Source organism: Bos indicus x Bos taurus, chromosome 8 (genome assembly GCF_003369695.1).
Source record: "Bos indicus x Bos taurus breed Angus x Brahman F1 hybrid chromosome 8, Bos_hybrid_MaternalHap_v2.0, whole genome shotgun sequence".
NCBI lineage: Eukaryota > Metazoa > Chordata > Mammalia > Artiodactyla > Bovidae > Bos > Bos indicus x Bos taurus.
In genome coordinates this window covers 68924021-68942181 of record NC_040083.1, presented here as the reverse complement: position 1 = coordinate 68942181, position 18161 = coordinate 68924021, and the positions used below count along the sequence as shown (strand labels likewise).

Below are 18161 nucleotides of genomic sequence, written 5' to 3'. Positions count from 1 at the left end.
ATAAAGCACAAGCTGTCGGAGAGATGGGGTGCTCTGAGGACTGTAGAGTGTCTACAGGGCCATCGTGTACAATGGCACAGGCTGTGCACTGTACAAGTGCAGGCAGCACCATTCACAGAGACCACAGTGGAGCCATCTATCTTGAAGACTTGTTTCTCAGCATCCCTGATTTCACCTAAAGCATTGGCTGCATGGTTAGGCATTTCTAAAATGGAGGTTGAAACAGAGAAGGGAGAGGGAGAGTTTCCTTGTTTTGCTACAGGTTGCCAAGCACTGTCAGCAGATCCAAGGGCTCAGTGGCTTAAGGTTTTCTTTTTCTTTTTTTTTTTTGCCATTTACAACATTATGGATGGACCTGGAGCGTACTAGGCTGAGTGAAATAAGTCAGACAGAGAAAGACAAATACTTTATGTTATCACTTATATTTGGAATCTAAAAAATGAAACAAATGAGTGAATATAACAAAACAGAAACTGACTCACAGATACAGAGAACAGATGAGTGGTTATTAGCCGGGAGAGGGAAGTGGGGCGGGGCACTACTGGGGTAGGGGATTAAAAGGTTACAAGCTGCTATGTATACAATAGACTAGTCACAAGGATATATTGTACAGCACCAGGAATAGAGCCAATATGTTAAAATCACTTTAAATGGAGTGTGGTCTATATTGAATTACTATGTTGCACACCTAAAACTAATGTAATATTGTAAACCAACTACATTTCAGTATTTAAAAAGTGCAGAAGCGGAAGACATAGGCGCGGTGGTCTCAGTAGGGGTGGTGTCAGTGCCGGAAGACAGAGAGCCAGCACCTGAGACAGCTGTGAGCAACACCTGGGAGGCACTTTCCATGGACTAGGGTCCTTCATCAGCAGATGCCTGCACAGGCTGTGAAATCCTGCTTCCCCTTACCTGGGTTTCCCTGACAGCTCAGTTGGTAAAAAATCTGCCTGCAATGCAGGAGACCCCAGTTCTATTCCTGGGTTGGGAAGATCCCCTGAAGAAGGCAAAGGCTACCCACTCCAGTATTCTGGCCTGGAGAATTCCATGGACATATATAGTCCATGGGGAAGCAAAGAGTTGGACACGGCTGAGTGACTTTCACTTTCACTTTCCCCTTACTTGGAAGCTGGCTGCAGAGCTGTCCCTCAGTCCATCCACCTCTTCCCTCTCCCTGGTCCCAAGTTGGGCTCACCCTCATTCAGATATTAGGAACCTCTGTCTCCAAGTCTAAACCATCCCTGTTCTGTATGGCTGTCTTTCCTGCTTCTCTCAGCTGTAGGCCTGGTCCACTTAGTTCTTTTCACAAAAGGAATCATGAGAAGAAGACTATAGATTTTATTATTTATTTGTTTTTAAAATTTTTGGCTATACCCTGGGACATGTGGGACCTTTGTTCCCTGACCTGGGATTGAACCCACATCCACCGCGTTGGAAGGCAAAGTCTTAATCATTGGACCACCAGGAAAGTCCCCAGAAGGAAGACGACAGTTTTAAGGAAGTCACAGTCAGCTGTGGAGGCTGCTGTGTCACATTAGGCCACATTGTGTCAAGCACGTGGGTGTGGGTGTGTTTGGGGGTGTTGTGACCATGGTGCCTCTCTGGGGCACAGGGCTTCCTTGAACCCAGGGCATTCCATATTCTCTCTGTTGGTCTCCAAGCAGTGGGTGTTGTTTATAGTTTACAAATGAGGAAACTGAAGTTCAGATTTGAGTCTTGCCCAAGGTCAGCAAGCTCCCATGTGTCTGTGTTGGACTCAGTCAAGCCCTCCGCAGCCTGCCAGAGCTTTCTGCATGGTGGGGTGGCACCAGGCAGGTGCCTTCCAATGCTACTCACTGCAGTCCCAGACAAGCAAGTCATCTCTTTGTGACTTGAAGATTTTCAAGAGACAATGTGGCAGAGTGGAAAGAGAACTAGGTCCTGGACTTGCCCCTGACAACTGTGCTACCTTAGGCAAATTGCATCCCAGAGAAGCAAATGGCAATCCATGCTAGGACCATTGCCTGGAAAATCCCATGAACAGAGGAGCCTGGTGGGTTACAATCCATGGGGTTCCAAGAATGGGACATGACTGAGTGATTAAACAACAACAAAATAGGGTTAATAATATCCATTGACTCCATGGAGTTGTTGGGCAGCTTAAATAAGATCATGAGAAGTGAGTGGGAATTGTGTGTTTCTATTCAATCATAAGTCATTATTATCTTCAAGGGTAACCCGTGGGAGTGTGTGTACATGCTCAGCTGCTCAGTCACCCTGATAGTCAGGACAAAGCCAAAATAAGCCTCAGTGGGGGACATGAGAGGTCATGGTGGCTGATACAGCTTCCTCAGTAATCAGAGAGTTGAACTGGGCTTCAGAGAGGGTGTGGCTATAGGCTGTGTGATTTGAGGGCCTGACTTTCACCTATGTGCTCATTTGCAAGAGTATCCTTCTATCCTAGCACCTGCAGAGGCCAAGAGGCTAGTCCTTCCCTCATAGCAAGCCCCCCACAAGGAGGCTTGCACTCCCTCCAACCTTGATCCTCCTCTTCCTCTACTTTTTTTCTTCCCCATAGCACAGACCGGCATCTGACATTCCAAACATTTTATTCATCTTTTGTTTATTGTTCCCCTCCCCCCAAAAGAAAGTAAACTCTGCAAGGGTGAATATATTAATCTCTGGTTCACTTTGTATCCCCAGAACCAAGAACACTGAGTTTTCACAGGTGCTTGATCAATATCTGAATGAACGGAAAAATACATCTCCCACTCTCAATGCAAACACACACACAGACACACTAATACCTCTATCCAGACCAAATTTCTGGCTCTCATCTCTTTCCGGCTAGAATAATCCTTGAAAGTTTCACTAAATGCATGACCGCTTTGTAGAGGTCTTTGCATTTTATAAGGGAGGCCTCTAGAAATGATGGTCTTCCCTGGTGATTCAGATGGTAAAGAATCTTGCTTTCAGGGCTGTGCAAGTGCCCTGAGGCTTGCCCTCTGGGCTTGCCTGCCTCCTCCTCCACCCAGTGCCTCAAGAGTCACAGAGCTCCCAGGTTTCACTGAAGGAGACCCTGGGGAGCTAGGCCCTTGGCAGACCACCAGCTGGAAATATTCTCTGGGCTGGCAGGAGGAGGGAGGCTGTGGAGTTGGCAAGCTCTGGACAAACCAAGATTAGTGAGGAATATGGTGCTTGCTCACCCAGCATGGCTCATTACCCAGCCCTAATCTGGGTAATTTCTCTCTCTCTCTCTCTTTTTTTTTTGCACCAAGATTTGGAGGGAGCAGTGTAGCCCTGTGGAGTAATGGGGGTCATTCAGCAATAGAAAGTCAAAGCTTGGGATAGTGTTGTGTGGAGAGGGGAGGATGTATCCCTCCGTCATTCCATCCTAGAGTCTTTTCTAGGCAAAAGACCAGGTAAGAGGTGAGAAAATAAAATGACATATTCCTGCCTCAAGGAATTTGGTGGGGGAGATGGGCATATACTCAAGGCGAAGTGCTGGGAAATGGGAAGGTGGGGGATTGCTACAGATACAGACTGGAGAACCGGGCACCCAACTAGAGGAAGGAGACATCAGGGAAGGCTTCCTGGGGGAGGTGATGCAGCAGCAGTACACTATCCTTGGGAGGAGAAAAGGGTGCTTCAGGCCAAGAGACAGAGTGAGATTAGCTAAGGAAAGGCTGCCTCACAACCGAAAGGACTCCACCTCAAGACAGGACCCTGAAGACAGCATCGTGGGCTTGGAAGGCATGGCAAGGAGGGGACCCAGAGCTGGCATTCTCTGACAGCTGTGTTCCTCATGGGCAGACCCAACAGGATTAAGGGACAGAGAAGGCTCTAGAGAAGGGGAGGGAATGTCATATAGGGACGAGAGGGCTGCCAAGGTCCCACGACTACAGACCGGGAGGTTTCCCTCCGAGGATGCTCCTCCAGCGTGTTTGCGCAGCAGCTGCAGTAAAAGCAACCGTAACCATTGTTGATGGAGCAGTTCTAAGCGCCTCCTATGGATGAACTCGTGCATCTGCACAAAGGCCCTTGAGGTAGAAGCCATGGTTATTGCAGACCAGGAAACCGAGGCCGAGCTGTTACTCAGGGTCACATGGCTAGCTCGAGGAAGCAGGCATCTGATCCCCCCAACAGTGTGCCCCAGGGTCCACGCTCTTAGCTCTGGAGGTGCGGCGGCGGGTGTGAACCTGCTGCCTGGCAGCGCACCGTGCAGGCACTGCACATGCTCGCCTCCATATCGGAACCCTCCACCCTGCTGACGAGTCTTCTCTATTCAAGTGCCCAGTCTCCTTCTTGCCTGTGATTGCAGACCCTCCAGCAGAGGTGAGGTGGTAGAGACAATCGTCCCTGGTGGCAGGAGATGGGGATACTATCATCTGTAGCATTTGCTGATTTCCATGGTGTGCGTATTTCCACTCTGGCCGCTTTCAGCTATCACTCTGACATCAATCGGCTTGTAAAACTCCTGAAAATCTCACCATCAGCTCTCAGCACAGGCCATCTCCAGTTCTCCAGTGCAATAGCCCTCCTTCTTCCCGACACTGCCTGAAGCTGTGCCGTCCCCCGCCCCCCAACACCCCCATCTCCTTTCCCCTGCCACCTCTCAGCGCGTCTGATTAGACTAGATTCACATAAACGGGTATGCTTTGAAAGTTCTCATCTTGGGAGGTTTGAAAACGGTTTTATTTCCTCCACTCAAAAAGAAATAATAATAAAAGATTCATGGAGTGCTTCCCACTATAATCATTTCCAGGAAGGGACCTTGGTGATTTAGTTCAAATCTTGGTTTTATAGATACAGAAAGTCCGCCCAGGAGTGGAGGTTCTGGCGGGAAGGCTCAGAGCCGGTGACTCACAGCCGTGGAGAATAGCCAGGTCTCAGGACTCCTGTTCCCCTGCTCCTCCTTGTGACATATCTCAGGTTCCATAGAGGTGATGCAAGGCAGATGAGAGAAAAATGCAGGATGGAGTTTGGCTTTGCCATACACCGGCCTGTGGCTTTGCACCAGTATCTTAGACGCTTTAAGCCTGATCTTTATCATTAAAAAATGTAGACCTTCTTAATACTTGCCCTCTGCAGCTTATAAGGGTGTTGTGGAGACCAAAGGAGATAAATGGGTAGCAGAATACATCTAAGGGAAGGAAATACAAATGGCTCTTAAATGTATATAATGATGTTCGATCACACTCAAAATAAGAGAAATGTAAATTAAAATTACTCTGGTAAATAATGTTTTCCTATCAGATTGGCAAGGGTCCAGAAATTTGATAATATACTCTAAATAGTGAAGTTGTAAGGAAAAACAACTCTCATATTTCTCGTGCATGCATGCTAAGTCAGTTGCCATTTCCTTACATCTTACATCTCCTGCATTGGCAGGCGGGTTCTTTACCACCAGTGCCCCATGGGAAGCCCTCTCATATTTCTCATGGGAAGGTAAAGTGTGTAATCTCCACGGAGGTCAGTCTGGCAATAGCTATCAACATTATAAATATACATATCTTCTGACCCAGCAATTCCACTTTTGGGAATTTCAGCCTACAAATATACTTGTGTAAGTACAACAGGTCTATGTTTATGGTGTTTGTTGTAGTGTTGTTTGCAATGGGAAAAGATTTGAAACAGCATAGATGTCTCTTTAAGAGACTATGGTTGGGGACTTCCATGGTGGTCCAATGGCTGAGAATCGGCTCTTCCATTGCAGAGGGTACGAGCTCAATACTTGGTGAGGGAACTAAGATCCCACATGCTGCTCAGCATAGCCAAAAATAAATAAAAATAAATTAAAAAAAAAAAAAGAGACTATGGTTGGTCCATATGGAGGAATATTATACAACTGTAAAAAGGAAAGAGGAAAATGCTTTGTATTAAGTATAAGGCATATTGTGAAGCTCTAGAAGGATCTCTGAGGGTCTAAGAACAGTGGTCACCTGTGTGTGTGTGTATGGAGGGGTAGCGAGGCTGGCCTCTGGTAGGGTAGGAGATGGATAACAGGGAGAGTCGTTGTTTGCCTCTTAAACATATACTTTTAATTTTTTGAACAATGTGAGTGTGTTAACAATGCATGTTTGGAAATTACATGTGGTTTGGTAAACTTTAAAGCACTGTGTACATGCTAGTTATTTGGGCTATTACTTGGGTTTTACTGATATAAAAACGACCTAAGTTGCATAGCTAGGACTGGAGTCTGCAGTGGGGTGGCGGTATAAAAGGAGTTGGAGTGAGGGGTCTTTAGGTAATAAGTGTTCCTTTGTGTTTTAGAGGACAGCAACTGGTGGGCGTGGCATGGTGGGTTGAGAAGTTGGTGATGAGGACTGAGGTTCCCATCCAGATTGATCAGATTGGCGGTTGTTGGTCACAGCTGAGCTGTCTAATGCACACAACCTGCAGCTCACTCGGGTGGTGGTGCCAAGGCTCCATAGTCGGCCAAGGAGTGTGGGCTCCAGAGCTCTGGCTGAGAGAGGCACACTTGGCTGGAGACGGGCTTCCTTGTTGAGTTCTTCCCATGTGCTGGGCAGGTATGAGTGCACTACCTAGTTAGCCCCCCTGAATTAACCCTTTAAACCTTCTCCCCAGAGACTTCCCTGGTGGTCCAGTGGCCAAGACTTTGTGTTCCCAATTCAGGGCACTCGAGTTCGATCCTTGGTCAGGGAACTAAGATTCCACGTGCCACAGCTAAGACCCAGCACTGCCAAATAAATAAATAGTCGGATGTGACTGAGTGACTAACACTTTCACTTTTTCAAGCTTCCCTGGTGGCTCAGATGGTAAAGAATCCGCCTGCAATACAGGAGACCCCGGTTCAATTCCTAGTTCGAGAAGGAGCGTGGAGGGCTATAGTCCATGGAGTCGCAAAGAGCTGGGCTTGACTAAGTGACTAACAACAAATAAATAAATATTAAAAAAATCCTCTCCCCAATCTTCTTTCACATCTTGAAGCAGAGGTAGGTACTGTGATTATCTTCATTTTACAGATGGTAAGACTGAGGCCCCGCAAGGTCAAGCGCTGTATCCAAGGCACAGTGGTGGTGGGGCTGGGCTCTGACTCCAGTCTGGTGGTGGTGGACTGGTCCCCTCGACTACTATGGGAAATGGTCTCTTGGGAGAAGACCCTGGGCTTCCGTGCCTTCTCCCTAGTACTGCCTAGTACTCCCTAGTACTGCCTAGTACTCCCCTAGTACTGCCCCTAACCTCAGCCCTCTTTGTCGCCCCTCCCTCTGCCCCTGGATTAGAACACCACCACTGGATCTGCTAAGGCACCCCTGATTTTCTGTTATGCTGTGCTCAGCTGCTTAGTCTTGTCCGACTCTTTTGTGACCTTGCGGACTCCAGCCCACCAGGCTCCTCTGTCCATGGAATTTCTCAGGGAAGAATGCTGGAGTGGGTTTCCATTTCCTTTCGAGGGATTGGGATCGAACCTGCTGTGTCTCTTGTGTCTCCTGCGTTGACAGGCGGTTTCTTTACCGCTTAGCCACCAGGTGGGGATAAACATCACCAGCAGGAGGGCTCCTTTGTTTCTACTGGATCTCATTTCAGGAGCACAGCATGGGCATGGTCCCAGGGCTGCTCTGTCCCATGTTCTGTTGCTTCTCTCTCCTCTCAGAGGGGCATTGAGCATCCCCCACCCCTTTATAATATCCCTGACATCCCAGAAACAAATCTGAGCAGACAGAGGCCTCTTGTCAATTAGAGTGAGGCAAGGGCCTTGCTATCTGTGGCGGGATCTGGCAGAGAGGCGGGGCTGCCCCTGCAAAGTGCGACCATCATGTCTCCAATTAAAGTTGTGAAGATTCATCTTCTAACCCAGCCCCTTTCAGAAATTGACATTTATTAGGTTGTCAAAGCTGATTTTTCTCCCTGGCCCTTTCCTGCCCCCAACTGTGTGTGTGTCTTTGTACAAACACGCATGCAACTGAATACCTATTTTTAAAAATTAAAGGTGTAGTATTCAGGGACTTCCCTGGTGGTTCCAGGGGTTAGGACTCTGTGCTCCCAGTGCAGAGGGCGCGGATTCAATCCCTGGTCGGGAACTAAGATCCCACGTGCTGCAACAAAGTACCTCTGTGCCTAGGACTCAAAGATCCTGCAGGCCACAATGAAGCTCCCACGTGCCGCAACTAAGACCCGGCACAGCCAAATAAATAAATCCATGTTTAGAAAAAAAGCTTCAGATGAGCCTTGCGTTCATTTAGGGAAAAAAAAAATGTGGCATTCAAACCTACTGGACATTTGGCTTCTTGATTCCTAATAGAGTGGAAGGCAAAGGGCCTGTGGGGAGGGGCGTGCCCCATAGAGGAAGAGGAGGGGCCTGAGATAATGGTAGGCCCATCATTTGGGGGTGATGCCAGCCTCCTGTAGAGACAAAGGACTTTAGAAGTGCTCCATCCTACTCCTCCATGTGCCCCCCAAACCTGGAATTCCTCTACTGGGGAATTACTCTTGTGAATATAAAGTAAAATAGGGGTCCCTACAAAGGAAATGATGGCACCCCACTCCAGTACTCTTGCCTGGAAAATCCCATGGACAGAGGAGCCTGGAAGGCTGCAGTCCATGGGGTCGCTAAGAGTCGGACACGACTGAGCAACTTCACTTTCACTTTTTACCTTCATGCACTGGAGAAGGAAATGGCAACCCACTCCAGTGTTCTTGCCTGGAGAATCCCAGGGACGGGGAGCCTGGTGGGCTGCTGTCTATGGGGTCGCACAGAGTTGGACACGACTGAAGTGACTTAGTAGCACAAAAGAAATGCATTAAATCACTAATATCCCAGAAGCACAGAATTCAGAGCCTGAAGATAGTTTTATCTTCCCTTGTAGAGGGGGCTTTCCTGATGGCTCAGATGGTAAAGAATCTGCCTTCAGTGTGGGAGACCCAGGGTCTATCCCTGGGTCGGGAAGATCACCTGCCGAAGGGCATGGCAACCCACTCCAGTATTCTTGCTTGGAGAATCCCATGGACAGAGGAGCCTGATGGGCTACAGTCCATGGGGTCGCAAAGAGTCAACACGACTGAATGACTAACACTTTCTTTCAACAGTTTTTTCTTGTAGAGAGGAAGCTGAAGTCTGGGAAGGCTGAGGGATTTACCCCAGATCACTTGTCACCCACATCCTTTGACTCCAAGCTCAGTGTATGTGTGTGTGCTCAGTCATGTCTTTGCAACCCCACAGACTGTAGCCCACCAGGCTTTTCTGTTTTGGGGGTTTTCCCAGCAAGAATACTGGAGTGAGTTGCCATTTTCTCCTCCAGGGGATCTTCCTGACCCAGGGATCGAAGCCAAACCTCGTAAACTGGTAGACACATTCTTTACCACTGAGCCACCAGGGAAGCCCCCAAGCTCAGTGGGATGAAGTTTATCAGATCAGTTTTCTTTGGTGACTAGAGCGGGGCTGGCTGTATGTAGGCCCTGTCCCCAAATGAAGGAAGACCAAGGAGGCAGGTGGGATGGAGTGTGATGGAGAAAAGGTATAGAAAAGCAAGAACAACGTGATGACCATTTTGCTATGTCATATTCTAATTGTATGTGTTGTCATTTTCATTTTATTCATTTTGAACTTATGATTCATGACACCACAGGCAGCTCTATAGTGGTGAGCTGGGCCTGGCTTTCTTTGAGACTGTCTTCATCCCCCATCACTACCTTTGCTATTTTTGCCATAATTTTAGTCCACTTTTATTAATATGTCATACTATTTTTCTTTAAATGAACTCCTTTTCAACTTTATTTATTTAAAAATGAAGCTTTGTTTTACTATTGTGCAAGGAAAACCAGTTATCACTTGCCAGAAATAGATGGTAATCATCAAAATAAATATAATGAGATCAAAACAAGGTTATTAAAATTTAGTTAGCTGCCTTTCCTGCCAAAAGCCCTTAGCCTGAGGCCTGTTTTTACTTTGTAAAGAGGAAAATTAGCAAGTGTTGGAGAGGCATTACAACCCTGCTAGACCCAGATGAGACCTTCTCGAGGTAATCAGGATCTGTGTTACTTTCCTAGGGTTGCCACAAAGTGGATGTCTTAAAGCAACAGAAATTTGTCATCTGACAGTTCCGGAGACTAGAAGTTCAAAATCAAGATGTCAGCAGGGCTGTGTTCTCTTCTGAAATTTTAGGGGAGAATCTTTCCTCTTAGAGCTACTGGTGTCTGGCTGGCCAGCCCTACTGTTCTTTGGTGTGTGACTGCATCGCTCCCATCTCTGCCTTTGTTGTCCTGTGGTCTCCTCCCAGTATCTCTGTCTCCCATGCGCATCTTATAAGGACAACAGCCGTGCTGATCAGGGTCCATCCTACTTCAGGATGATCTCATCTTTTTATTTGTTTATTTGGCTGCCTCGGGTGTTAGTTGTGGCACATGGGATCTTTCATTGTGGTGCACGGACTTTCTCCTTGTGGCTCGTGGACTTAGTTGCTCTCTGGCAAGTGGGATCTAATGTGCGTGCCCGACATTGCAAGGCGGAGACTTAATCACTGGACCACAGAGAAATCCCGGTATGATCTTGTCTTAACTAACTACATCAGCAATAACCCCACTTCCAAATCAGGCCACACTCTGAGGTCCTGAGGGTTAGGACATCAATGTGTCTTTTTGGGAGACACAATTCTTCCCGTTACAGGGTCTTTGAAAGAGAATCAAAAAAGGAGAACCACATGATTGACCATCATGTGGTCAATGCCCTTGAATGCCTGTCCAAGGGTCAGCAGTGGAACTTGACCCACAAGTGGGGAAATAATGCATTAAGAGTGGGTGGGAAGGCTGTGAGGTGATCCCTGCTTCTCCTTCTGGGTGGAGGAACAAGGGATTCTCTTAGCTTTCAGGAACAGGTGGTGTTCTTGAGGTCTAAATGGGCCTTTGATAAGTCAGCTCTGGGGCCAGTAGGTGCCCCAGGGTTGAGGTGGAAGTGTTTTATAAAGGACCCTCAACCATTTCCCTACCCCCAGCCCCCGGGATCCAAAATTATCATCACAGAAATCTCCTTGCAAGCAGTCAAAGTTTACTGAGATCCTATTGAGTGCAAAACCCAGTGGTTCCGGAAGTTGCCTGGGAGTGTCTGGTCTCCTGGACCACCACTGGGTAGCACTGGGCAGAAGGACAAATGGGAAGGGCCAAATGGGTGGGTGAGTTGGGCGGGGCTGGGACGGGTGTTAGATGCTGTGGCTTCTAGGATGGAGAGGAAGCTGCCGGCCCAGAGAGTTTCCCAGAGGCACGGGTAGGAGAACTGTATTGGATACCACACCGTAAGCAGAAGTGGAGAAAGCGCTGAAGCTCTACTGTGTGGAGGAGGGGGAGACTGACAGCTGTTCTGCCAGGTGGTGACAGTGCTAAGGAGGAAAATCTAGCACGCTAAGAGGACAGGGAAGAAGGTTCGTGACAGACAGAACAACAGGCGTAGAGGTGGAACAGCAGAGGCCGCAGGGCTGGAGCAGAGTGACCAGGAAGAAAGAAGCAGGAAAGGAAGGTAAGAGGTTGGCAGGGGTGGGGGGTTGCACCAGTGCCGGGGACCAGCCCCGGCTGATCCAGGGAATTCGAAGCGGGGACGGCGTCAGCGAAGATCAGGAAACAATTGCTTAATTAAACGTTAATTAAGGATATAAAGAGTAATAGAATGAGGATAGCTCAGTAGGAAAATTCAGTGGAGAAGAGAGGCTGAAATAAGGATAGCTCAGTGAGGAAATTCAGTGTAGAAAAGAGGCTGAATAATTCAGCCAGAAGGTAAGAGAAAGAACGACATGGTGAGACCAAGTTTCGGTGAACAAGGCCCACACTTTATTTTCCAAAGTAGTTTTTATACCTTAAGTTATGCATAGAGGATAATGGGGGAAGGGGTAGAGTCATGCAGTAAGCCAGGCTTTCTTCCTGCAAACTTATCATATGCAAAAGTTTAGGTGATTTGCATCATCTTCTGGCCCGGAGGCCTTTTTCTCTAAAGGTGATTATTCTAAAGTCAGGCGCCAGCCTCCAAAAAGCATTAGATAAAGTTGCATTCCTACAGAGCAAAGGTGTGGTGGGCTATAACAAGAAAAAGAATTAATTCAAGGGTCCCAGGTTACAAACATTAAAGCTACTATTTAAACCAATTATATTAATCAATACACTGCCAGGGACACAGCAGGTAAGGGATATGGAGACTTAGCAGCAAACATTGGCCCAACAAGTGAAAATCCCTTCACCAATACAATTTCTAATCAATCTTTTGACTGCTCAAAGGAATCTGTATTTAGACAGTTTAGAACATCTCATGGCTCTCACAGTTTGGAGGCTCTGAGCAATCACATGTGGCCGGAAAAACCTATTCAGGCAGGCTAGAGGACTTCCAAGGGAGTTTGTAGGTTGAAACACTGTCACACCCAGGAATTATTAACTGGAGCTGTAAGCTAACTCTTTTTTCAGAGAGGTAGTGGGGGACAGCCCCCCGTAAAGTCAGAGGTGTAGGTGAAAGCACAAAGCAGAAAGTAGGCAGACTCTGGTTTTGGGGGTAGATTGCTCGAGAATTTCCAGGGAGACTCCTGAGGCTTGATCCCGCCTTTGCGTATGCCAAGCCTCCTTCCTCATGACCTTTGCCAGAGGCGGAGCTCGCTCCCCGCACACCAGGTCTTGAGGGGGCTGGTGATTCCATGCTGGCGAAGATATTGTATTTTATCCTAAGTGTCAAGGCAGGATTCTGAGCGGAGAAATCAGTCATCTGACAAATTTCAAAGAGATCACCCCACTGCTGTGTTGAGAATTGACTCGGGCAAGCAGAGCAGTAAGCTTGAGCAGTAAGTAACCCCGATAAGGTGACGCTGGTGTCGACCAGGGCGATGGTAGGAAGGTGATAGTGAATGGTGAGAAATAACTGGATTTTGGATACTCTTTAAAAGTAGATCCAGTGAGATATCCTGATTGGATGAGTGATGAGAGAGACGTGTCCAGGTGGGCTCCAAGGTGTTGAGGCCTGAGCTGCTGGGAGGATGGGATTGCGGTTTCTGGAGATGGACAAGGTTGTAGCTTGTGTGGGTCTGGAGGGAAAATCAGGGGTAGGTTAAGGTGAAGATGGGACTCTCAAGTGAAGATGCTGGGTGGGCAGATGCAAAAATGAGCCGGAAACTTAGGGAGGAGTTTGGGCTGGAGATAGAAATTTATGTTAGCAGCATTTAGATGGCATTTTAAAGCCATGAGATAACGAGATCACTTAGAATGTGGGTGTTTATAAAAAAAAGACAAGAAGGAGAAGGATTGATCTCTGGGGCGCTGCAATCAGAAAGGCTATGAGGACAGATAAGCAAAGACAACAGAGAGAGGGCAGCTAGGGAGCTGAGAGAAGCACCAGGAGAGAGACTGGCTGTCCTGGAAGCCTTGGGAAGCCAGCGTTTTGAGAAGCGGGTGGTCCATTGGTTACTGCAATGTTGCTGATGGGTAGGACACGGTCTTAGGAGGAGAAGCAGAACAGCAGATCCAGTGGTGGGAGCCCCCGAAACCCTCTCCTGGTCACTTCCCTTTTCTCAGAGGAATAAGAATCACAGTTGAGGGGGGAGGGGGGAGGGGGTGGTGTTGGAAGTTTGAAGATAGGAGCGAAAGTGGACTCAGGAAAGGACGTAGTGTTTGTGCCAAGGGTCACTTTGATGGGTGGCAACTCCAGGATTTCTTTTTTTAAAGCTTTTTTTAAAAGAAAAATTTATTTTTTAATTGGAGGAAAATTGCTTTATAATGTTGTGTTGGTTTCTGCCATACAATAATGCAAATCAGCCATAATTATATGTGTGTATCTCTCCTCCTTCTTGAGCCTCCCTCCCCTCTCCCTATCCCACCCCTCTAGATCATCACAGAACACCAGGCTTGACTCCCTGTGGCATACAGCAACTGCTCACCAGCTATCTATTTGACACACGGCATTGTGCATATGTTGGTGCTGTAGTCTGCATTTGGCCCACTCTCTCCTCCCCCCACTGTGTCCGCAAGTCCATTCTCTACATCTGTGTCTCCATTCCTTCCCTAACAATAGTTTCCTCAATACCATTCTTCTAGATTCAACACACACACACATATATATATATGGTAATATACGATATTTGTTTTTCTCTTTCTGACTTACTTCGGTCTGTACAACAGGCTCTAGGTTCATCCACCTCACTAGACCTGATTCAAATTTGTTCTTGTATATGGCTGAGCATTATTCCATTGTATATGTGTACCACATCTTCCTTATCCATTCATCTGTAGATGGACGTCTAGGTTGCTTCCATGTCCTTGCTAGTGTAAATAGTGGTGTAATGAACATTGGGGTACATGTGTCTTTTAGAACTGTGGTTTTCTTAGGGCATATGCCCAATACTGGGATTTCTGGATCCTATGGCAGATTTATTCCAAGTTTTTTTTTTTTTTTAAGGTATTTCCATACTGTTCTCCCTAACGGCTGTGTTGGTTTACATTCCCGCCAACAGTGTAGGAGGGTTCCCTTTTCTCCACATCCTCTCCAGCATTTATTGTTTGTAGATTTTATCATGATGGCCATTCTGACTGGTGTGAGGTGATTGTAGTTTTGGTTTGCATTTCTCTAAAAATTAATGATGTTGAGTATCTTTTCCCATGTTTATAGGACATCTGTCTGTCTTATCTGGAGAAATGTCTGTTTTAAAGAAGGTAGGGGAAGAAGAGTTGGTCAGAAGGGGAGCTTGACAGTGAACCTGCAAAGCACCCACATAAAGCTGAGAAACTTCAGTCATCCAGGTCAGAGGGAAGGGGAGCCGAAGGGGGAGAAAAATAAGGCCAACTTCTCAGAACCCCCAGGTAGGTCTTATATTAGTAGGGGAAGGGGCGGGAGGGACTTTCAGGCCAGCCAAACCATACACTCGAGAACCAGCCATCCTCTCTGTCGCTAGCTGTTTGCAGCCAGCAGAAATGCAGCTCGTGGGGTGAGAAGGAAGGGGAGGGACTGGACAGAGGGCACCAGGTGACGTGTGGCCACGCCCCCTCATCTGTCAGGACCAGAAACTCCTGAGACCCCTTCTTCTTGCTCCCTCGCCTCTCAAAGTGCCGGGTCAGACATTTAGGCAGGTTTTTCTTAGAGCATAGTTTGCATCTTTATTTTTAATTTTAATTGTATTTTATTGAAGTATAGTTGATTTACTATGTTGTGGACCTATATCTCTAAAGTAATACCTGGGCTAACCTAAATGTCTATCAGTAGAGGAATGGATATAGAAGATGTGGTGCATATATACAATGGAATATTACTCAGTCATTAAAAAGAATAAAATAATGACATTTGCAACAACATGGATGGACGTAGAGAGTATCATACCAAATGAAGTAAGTCAGAGAAGGAGAAATATCTCCTTCTCTGATATATATATATATCTTGATATATATATCTCAAGATATATATATCTCTTGATATAACTTATATGTGGACTCTAAAAAGAAATGGTACAAATGAACTTATTTACAAAACAGAAGCAGATTCACAGACTTACAGAACGAACTTTTGGTTGCCAGAAAAAGAATGGGGGGAAGGGATAGTTAGGGAGTTTGGGATTTGGGGGGAAGGAATAGTTATGGAGTTCTGGATCGACAGGTACACACTGCTGTATTCAAAATGGATAACAAACAAGGTCCTACTGTACAGCACACAGAACTCTGCTCACTGTTGTGCGGCAGCCTGGGTGGGAGGGGAGTTTAGGGGAGAATGCATACATGTATATGAATCGCTGAGACCCTTTGCTGTCCACCTGAATCTATCACAACGTTGTTCATCAGCTACATCCCAATAGAAAATAAAAGTACCTTGACTAATTAAACACACACACACACACACTAGTTCAGACATGAGAGTAGTCCTGTGGGCTGTGACCTTCTTGCAAAGATGTTGCCACGACACAACATGTTCCTGCTGAGCCTGTGACTCACTGTTCTCTGTGGGGGTCACTCTTTGTGTTTCAAGGGTAGACTGGATTTCTGGAAACAGCCTAAAGTCATTTTTGAACTTCCCTGGTGGCTCAGATGGTAAAGCGTCTGCCTGCAATGCGGGAGACCTGGGTTCAATCCCTTGGTCAGAAAAATCCCCTGGAGAAGGAAATGGCGAGCTACTCCAGTACTCTTGCCTGGAAAATCCCATGGACGGAGGATCCTGGTAGGCTACCGTCCATGGGGTTGCTAAGAGTCAGATACGACTGAGCGACTTCACTTTCTTTAAAGTCATTTAGACCAAGTGTGGTGACTAAACTTGGGGATTAGAGTTTTTGTGGCCACCGATGAGGTTTGAAACAGAATAAAACTAGCTTTGTCTTGTTTAAAAGGGGACAATACTTCTTTTCCAGGATTTAATAAGTTACAGTGTGTAAAGTGCCTGCTGTGGTTTTTGATCTATAACAGGCATTGCATAATTGGTAATTATTAATAGTCCCAAAACAAAGATCCTGAAATGAATTGTTGAAATAAGCAATTCATCCCCAGTGTTATGGCTTTGAAGGGACAGACTTTATCAAGAATGATAAAATTTGCTGTTGGAAAAGCAGATTCATAACTCTGTAATCTTATCTGTGAATTTCTTTATCAACCTTGCAAGTTGAAGGATAGAGGGCTGCATATCAGAGAGAAGAGCAACTGGAGGAGATCATGGGGAGAGGAATAATGCTGACCCCTGGGTCATCTCTTGTTCAGTCACTTAGTCATGTCGGACTCTTTGCGACCCCATGGACTGCAGCAAGCCAGGCTTCCCTGTCCATCACCATCTCCTGGAGTTTGCTCTTAGGCCTGCCCTTCTCCCACACAGTAGGTCATCAGGTACCAAAGGGGTCAAGTGTGTTCTCCCCTCCCCCACTGGAGCAATGCTTCTCTCAATGGCTTGCTGATGCCAGTAGAGAAGGAAAAACTCCAGGATGAGAAATTCTTGTCTTTGGCTTAAACTTTCAATCCTTTAGGACAAGAGCAAATAATCGGAAGAAGTTAGCATGGGAGTGACTTAGAGCTTTGTGTGAGGGAAGATACGAACTCTTTTCCTGAGACCAGGTGTTGATGGTGGGAGAGGTAGCAGAAGGGCCACAGGCATTTTTGCAAAATGGGTGGGGAGGGAGGAGGCATCAGCCAGTGGTCAGAAGTGTGACTGCCTAATACCTTGTTCTGGGCAGAGCCAGACTTGCTCTGTGCTTCCTGTTCCAAGGGCTGCACGAGCAAGCCTCCCAGCCCAGGGCTATGCATGGTGAGGGCTCCCAGTGCTGCCTTGCTGCCACTGGGAGCAACAGGAAGTCTGAGCCCTTGTGTGGACTCTGCTCTAGCCAGGCTGGCCACTGTGGTTGTTCCCTCTCTGGACTTCAGTTTCCCATGAAAGTAAATGGTGGCTTAGGACTGTATCATTGTTTCCTGGCTTTTTTGCTGTTTCTTTGTTTTTGTTCGGCCATGCAGCGTGGCTTGTGGGATCTTTGTTCCCTGAGCAGGGACTGAACCTGCGCCTCCTGCACTGGAAGAGCTGAGTCCTAACCCCGGGACCTCCGGGGAATTCCCTCCTAGCCTTTTTGTTTTATAACTCTGATCTGTGGTAAAAAAAAAAAATGCGCTTTAAATTGAGACCCATTATATGTATTCATATCATGTGTGTATATGAGGATAAAGATTTATTTATCTGTTATCTATTTATCTATCTGTCATCTCTCTTTATCTCTGTCTGTCCATCTATTTCTATATAGTTCCTATCTCTCTGTTTCTTGAGAACCTTGACTTATATAAACGTATACACACGCACACACATATATGCATTTGTGTATATATATGTGTGCACCTTTCTCTACTATCTGTCTATGTTTCTACTTACCTATCATTTATCTATCTAACTGGACAAAAATCGCAAGACTTGCAGTTTGAAAAACATGAGAGTAGGTGGTCGGTAATGCACTTTCCAATTTTGCTATTTTAGGCTTATTTCGAAGCCAGTCGTTGGTTGATTGGTTGAATATGTAGCAATGGGTTACACAGGGATGTCCTTGTAGCACAGAGCATACCTCATGGTAAGTATCTTTCGACTGTAAGTTGTGACTGTTGTTCTCATTACCTGGATTGGCATCAGCACCTTGAAACCCAGTTCACTTCTCACCCTTTGGCTTTTCTCTGTAGGTACTCCTTGGTTTCTGCTGTATCCTATAATTTAAAAAAAAAGTCCATTTATTTATTTGGCTGCGTCGAGTCTTAGTTGTGACATAGGG

At 46.6% G+C, this 18161-nt stretch overlaps 1 long non-coding RNA gene across 1 annotated transcript in view; it reads left to right on the top strand.

The window, feature by feature from the left end:
- The first annotated feature begins 11164 nt into the window (after positions 1-11164).
- LOC113897854 overlaps positions 11165-18161 on the top strand; it is an 87478-nt gene continuing 80481 nt past the window's right edge. Inside the window, exon 1 of the long non-coding RNA XR_003512442.1 lies at positions 11165-11446. This is a non-coding gene — a long non-coding RNA (uncharacterized LOC113897854). The remainder of the gene's footprint in view (positions 11447-18161) is intronic.